This window comes from Myotis brandtii, unplaced genomic scaffold, assembly GCF_000412655.1.
Source record: "Myotis brandtii unplaced genomic scaffold, ASM41265v1 scaffold339, whole genome shotgun sequence".
NCBI classification, from domain to species: Eukaryota; Metazoa; Chordata; class Mammalia; order Chiroptera; family Vespertilionidae; genus Myotis; species Myotis brandtii.
In genome coordinates, this window is record NW_005363061.1 from 1,693,149 (window position 1) to 1,700,064 (window position 6,916).

At 55.2% G+C, this 6,916-nt stretch overlaps 1 protein-coding gene across 1 annotated transcript in view; it reads left to right on the forward strand.

Annotated features, from left to right (window-relative positions):
• RPS19BP1 (ribosomal protein S19 binding protein 1) overlaps positions 1–6,916 on the forward strand; it is a gene marked incomplete at its 5' end in the record, with an annotated part of 27,642 nt that overhangs the window by 10,250 nt on the left and 10,476 nt on the right. The gene's annotated exons all lie outside the window — the stretch shown is intronic.

Genomic DNA, 6,916 nt, shown 5'->3' on the forward strand with positions numbered 1-6,916 from the left:
GTCTCCCCCACAGGACATGGCAGGGCAGGAAGGACCACACTCATCTCAGTATCCCCCGCAGCTGGCACAGAGCCTGTCAATCCATTCCCTTTGGTCCCTTCCCTTCTGTATGAATGAGCTGAGCCAAAAAATGCATGGCTAGCAGCCCTGTCTGGGTGGCTCAGTGGATTAGAGCGTCATCCCAATCTGCCAAGGTTGTGCATTTGACCTCCTCAGGGCACACACAAGAAGCAACCAATAAATGCATGAATAAGTGAAAGAACAAATCTCTTTCTCTCTCTCTCTCTCCCTCTCCCTCTCCTCCCTTCCTCTGTCTCTCAAAATATCAATAAACCAAAAAAATGTTTAAATGCATGGCTAAATATCCTAGGACTGGGGGAGGGGTGCATATGGACACCTTGGGGGTGTTCAGAGAAGTCCCCAAGTTCTTAGACAGGTGCTGCCTAAAGCAGCCTAAAGACAAGTGTGTATGCTCTTCCTGCCCTACTTGCTCCCATTTTGCAGATGAGAAAACTGAGGCTGAGAGAGAAAGGGCCGTGGACACGGTTGGCCAGGGAGACAGTGGGCATCCTGGAGCCGCCCGAGGCTGTGGGGTGTCCTTCTGAGAGGGGGCCGTGGGGAGGGCCGGGTCCCTCTCCCGGACCCATGGCCCCCATCGTGGCCACACACACCCCTCAGGAGAAGATATTTGGGCCCCTGGCAGGAAGATGGCCCTGCCGCCCCTCCTCCACTGCCTCACCTGCTGGAGGATGCTGGCCTTTAAATAATGAACCATTCCTAATTTAATTACATCTTTAATTAATCCCGCTCTCCCAGGAGCTTTGAGCTGGAGTCGGAGGAACTGCTCAATAGCTCCCGAGAGGGCGGGGGGATATTCTTTCCTGCTTCAGGGAGGGGAGGGGAGCCAGGGTCCCATTGTCCTCTGGGACCGTGTGTGCCCTCTACTGTCCCTGCAGGGGGTCCCTCCGTCACACTTTGGCTTTGAGACAGCGGTGCTGGGCTGAGGGTGAGGAGGCAGCCGGGGGAGGCGGCGAGGGGCAGAGGGAAGACCTGCTGGTGCTTCCAGGGCCCGGCTCACACATGCAGCCAGAGTCGGGCACGAGGGCATCATAACCATGTGGTCCTGTCTTGAGGGTCTTCTCCTGTCGAGCACTTTATCCAGCTTAACTCTAACCTCACGGTAGTTCCGTCCGCACCTTGCAAAAGAAGAAACTGAGGCTCCAAGGACAGGAAGTGAGTGTCATTATTCTTTTCATTTTGCAAATGGGGAAACTGAGGCACAGGCAGAGTCTCTGGGCCCTGGTCCCAGCCGGGTCTGCGCCAGGCCGTCTGGCTCCAGTCTGTGCTGGGAGCCCCCGTGCTAACTGGGTGGGAGGAAGGTGGCTTGGGAAATGCCCAAGCTGTGGACCCTCCCCGTGCCCTGGGGACAGTCCCACAGGGCTCTCCCGACCCACCCACACTCAGAGGGCCTCCTGCTTGCTTTATGCTCTGCTCTCAGCATGGCAATAATTTTTGAAACAAGGGGCCCCGCATTTTTATTTTGCATTGGGCTCCACAAATGCATAGTCAGCCCTGCCCCCAGGGTCAGAAGGCCTCCACCAGCACCCGCTCCTCTCCCTCTGGCCTGCCAGCCCTGTCGCACCAAATCACCAGGCACTGCTGGCTGGCTGTCCCCCTCACCAGACACCTCCATGCTGGTGTGGAGAGATGGTTCTGCTCTGTGTCTCTTTGCCAAGCCCAGCACAGGGCCAGGCACCGCGGAGGACCAGGGAGTACGGGCTGGGTCAGACCAGCTGGGTGGGATGAACTGAACCAGCCCCCTTGGGGATCCTGGAGGGAGCTGTGGGTGCAGTTCCCAACTCTGCTTTCCACTGGGAGACCCTGCGATCCCCCTCTGGCCACATCCTGACTCCTGTCCTGGGCTCCTCACCCAGACGCAGCCTCTCGGGATAAACCGTTAGGGGCTCGGGGGCCTGGAAGTGTCCCCTGCACCTCAGCTGCGCCTGTTTGGAGTGAAGAACCCCAGCCTCTGACCTGTTCCTCTCTAAGTCCCCTCCCCCACCCCCCAAGCCATCTCAGGAGCCTCGGATTTCCTCCTCTGTGGTTGAGGCAGCGCCAGGGGCCAGGTCAACAGCTCAGCACACCCCATAGGCCTCAAGCCCCAGCTCCTGGCCACGAAAGCAGAGGGGCAGAGGCCCAGGCTTCTTGAGCCTCTGCATTCTTTTTTATTATTATTATTGATTTTTAGAGACAGAGAAAGGGAGAGGGATAAAGAGATAGAAATATCAGTGAGAGAGAAACATCATTGACCGGCTGCCTCCTGCCTGCCCCCTACTGGGGATCAAGCCCGAAACCCGGGCATGTGCCCTGACAGGAATTGAACTGTGACCTCTTAGTTCCTAAGTTGACGCTCTACCACTGAGCCACACTGGCCAGGTGAGCCTCTGCATTCTTGAAGCCTGAACCTTCAGGGGGCTGGGGTTCTCACAACTGAGCAGACACCGGACCCCGAAGCCATAGCAAAGCCTGCTCCTCCTTGGTCTTCCTCCGATTCTGCCCCTCGCATGACACAGGTCATCCCAGAGCCCCAGCCTGACATCCTGGGGGGTCCAGGGGGGACTGTCACAAAGGGAACTGGGAGGTGTATTAGTCAGGATATGATAGGTTATGCTGCGGTAACAAACAGATCTCAAAACCCTCAGACCTTTGACACCACAATAGGTTATTGCTTACTTGTGTCACCGCCCTGCCATCCACAGTACCAAGGTCACGGTAGCAAGGAAATGAGCTGGAGATCGCAAGGGATGCTTTCAAGAGCCAGGCCAGACTCAGAACTCAACTCCTGGCCCCACCTGATTGCAAATTCCAAGCTCTGCCCTCTCCTGATTGGTAAGGAGTTAATGAGCATCTTCTTCTGGGAACTGAGCCTCATCTTGTTCGAGAACAGTCCCCCCCAAAACCAGCCCTTCAGCCCCACCCTTGTTCTTGCTGAGATGCAGTCTTACCAGCTTAGCATTAAGAACTCAAAATCAATCATCAGACAAAATGCCATCACTCCCTCCCACCCCGTCCTCCCCTCCCGCAGGCACGGCGGCGCCAGAGGCCACAATCACCCAGCAGCGTAGAAGCTGAAAGGTTTGCACAGAACGGCCCATCCTCGTTCTTTTTCTCTCTGTCACAATTGTTCATTTATCACTTATACTCTCAGCTCTTTCTAAAAGAGGATTTCCTAAAAAGTAAAACAAAAGATCAGAAGTCATTTAGGGAAGAGGAGTGAGCTAGATGTACTAGAAAGTTGAAATGAATATTTATTACAGTTGAGTAATATAGTCATGCAATACAATAATATAAATTACATGTATTCCTGTAACACAGTAATAATAATACTATTCCATCTGAGCTTCCTAGAAGCACAGGCAAAAAGGGAAACGAAACATCCTCCATATATTCATCCCTTCCTGCTTCTCTGGCCAGTTCTCTTTTCCCCTCCTGAAGTCCCTGCTCTTTGACCCCCCTGAGGGCATTCCCCCTCCTTTCTTAGACACCCATTCCCCCCCCCCCCAAAGGAAAGAACAGCAGGAAGTCAAATGGCCACAGGATTCGTGTAAGGGACGCCTCAGACTGAAGAACGGAGCCTGCACAGGACTGCGAGGTCATTCCCACACCATCTTCTGGCTCCTTCTCCCGGGATGGAGCAGAGGCTAGAAGTCCAGGGCAGAAGACCCCTTGACCCCACATGGGGAGGGGTCCAGGCCATGGCGTCATCAAGTACCTGGAAGTGCATTTGGAGGGCAGACCCCCCCTTCCCTAACACCCTGTACAGTAATTCACTGAATCCGCAGAATGACCCTGCAAGAGAGGCCTCTGACGTTATCCCTGACTCGCAGGTGGGGAAACTGAGGCCAAGAAAGGAAAGTGACTTTTGCCAGCGTACCCAGCCCCCTTCCCCGGCAGACCCAGCCTCCGGGCAGGGCACCCCCAAGCTGTGGGTGAGACGCTCAGAGTCCTGAGAGAGGGAGGGAGCATCCAGGCAGCCTTCAGTTTGATCAGTTAGGATTAGGGGATGGGGATGGCTCCCCTCTCCCCACTCCCAGGCTTTCGTTGCCATGACAACATGGCCTGCATCCTGGGTGTTTATTGGAACTTTGTATTTTAATGGAGATGTAATTAGAATTAAAAGGCTGAGGCTAAAAAGGGCAGAACCCACGCCCTCCCCTGGGGAGCCAGAACCCCCCTCCGACTCCCCACCTGACACTTTTTCTACCACCGCACTCCCAGTGTCTGTCCCCACCGCCGGACGGGAGCCCTGAGCTGTGTCTTTGGCTGGTCAGGGTGGAGCCATTAAGAAGGTCCCACCTGTAACCCCCAACGAGAGTCACAGTCTGACCCCAGATCTCCATGGAGAACTTCCAGCAGCTTCTTCCCGCGTCTTTTTTAAAGATTTTTTTAATTGATTTTTAGAGAGAGAGGAAGGGAGAGGGGGAGAGAGAGAAACATCAATGTGAGAGCAAGACATGGATGGATTGGCTGCCTCCTACACACACCCACTGGGGATCGAGCCCAAAACCTGGGCATGTGACCTGACTTAAATCAAACCGGCAACTTTTCAGTGGGTGCACAACCAACTGAGCCACACGAGCCAGGTCTCTAATGCCTTCTTAAAGTCAGTCATGCCAATAATTTCATCTTTTCATTCTCAAATCATTGAAAAGAAGCCGCTCTGTCTCTGCCTGGACCTCCGTCAGAGGGGGCCACAGTCCCTGGGTGCCACCCCAAACCCTGCAAATCCTGGGGTCACACACAAGCCCTCGATGGGAGCAGAGGCCCGCACTGGCTGAGAGGGTGGCGTGAATGTGTGTTTACCCCGACCCCACCTCCCTGCACCGAGCATGCTCAGCAGATGTGTGTTGAGTGAAGACATGACTCAGTGGCAGGCCCAGCTGCTGAGCACGTTCCGTGCAGCCGCTCACTGCGCCTCGCAGCAGACCTGTGAGGGCGGCACCGCCAGCCCCCACCCAACCCCCATGAAGCTCAGAGAGGTGACGTGACCTCCCCAGGTCACACGGCTGGTAAGCGGCAAAGGCGGCATTTGAACACAGATCTGACCTGCTGACTCCACGCTCTTGAGCCTTACTGTGGGCACGGGTCCCACAGGCACACTGCCCACCCAGGTGGCTGTCATTTCTTTACAGACATATAGCACATACTCTGTGCCCGGTGCTATTTCAAGTGCTTTGTACTCAATCCTCACAGCAACCCTACAAGGTAGGGACAATTATTATATGCAACTCACAGACGGGAGAACCAAGGCACAAAAGGGTATGTGACTTATCCAAGGCCACACAGCTAGGGAGTGGAAAAGCCAGGATTTAAAGCTGCACGGCCTGGCTCTAGAATCCAGGCTCCCCCCAGACCTCAGACCCAGGGGCTCTGGGCCCCTACCCCCCTCAGCCCTGGGAAGAGGGCTGAACAATACTGCTCAAAGCCCGGGGCGGGGGGGGGAGGCCACTTGCTTTTGAACACACAGCTCTGTGAGCACAGTCTGTCAGCCCTGAGGATCCCCCTGCCCACAGCCCTGCCAACATCTCCCACCCAGACGGACACTGATCCGACACTGAGGAGGGGCGTGGTGAGGAGGAAACAAGACGTGAGACACACGCAAGGAAGCCCAAGACTGAGCCAGAGCCAGAGAGACCCTGAGAGGGACGAATGGACCAGACCAGAGGCCCAGAGGAGCCCACTGCACCGGCAACCGAGAGCCAGGCAGCGCAGAAATGGATCTTCTCGCGAGATCTCCTGTAAAAGCACTTCAAAGCCACTGATGGCAGGAGGAGGGGGTGAGAGGGAGAGAGGGGGGTGCACTCAGCAATAATGCAGAGCAAGGCGGAGGGGAGAAGCGGGTCGCGGACACGCGGAGACTGGAAACACCTGTCCAAAGAGGCAACTGGAAATTCCACTTGGGTTTTCAATTGAAGGCCGAGAGAAGCCAGGGGTTTGGGGGCGGGGGTGACTGAGCAAAGATGGAAAGAGAGAGGAGGCAGACAGAGAAAGGAGAGGACAGACACACGGGAGACAAGAATCAGAGATAAAGACAAGGAGACAAAGGACACACACAGACAGAAGAAAGATGGAGGGAAAAGCAAAGGCAAGTCATAAGACCCCAGGTGCCCCCATAGAGACAATCAAACAGGCCACACATACACACACAAGCTCTCACACACATGCTCTCAAGAGGACGCAGACAGAGAAAGGAGAGAACAGACACATGGGAGACAAGAATCAGAGATAAAGACAAGGAGACAAAGGACACACACAGACAGAAGAAAGATGGAGGGAAAAGCAAAGGCAAGTCATAAGACCCCAGGTGCCCCCATAGAGACAATCAAACAGGCCACACATACACACACAAGCTCTCACACACATGCTCTCACACACATACACATGCTCTCACACATGCTCATCGCGCTCCTGCCCAGGACTCAAAGACCTGGGTTCTAGGATTGACTCTGCTCTTTTTTCTTTTTTTAATACGTGTGTGTGTGTGTGTGTGTGTGTGTGTGTGTGTGTTGATTTCAGAGAGAGGAAGGGAGAGGGAGAGAGGGATAGGAAATATCAATGATGAGAGGGTACTATTGATTGGCTGCCTCCTGCACGCCACCCTCTGGGGATGGAGCCTGCAACCAGCCGGGCTTGACTCTGCTCTGGAAATGCTTTCCAACCTTGCAGAAGGCCCGCCTCCCTCTGAGCGCCAGGTCCCCCTGAGCACCGTGGTGAGGCTGGGGTTCCTGGAAGCCCAGGGCACGTGGGCCACAGGGTCTAGGAAGGCAGCAACCTCACCATGAGGGTTCCTCTATGTGGTGGTGGGGTGAGCAGGCACTGAGGGGGATGGGGAGGGGGACCTGAGGGGGGGCCCTGA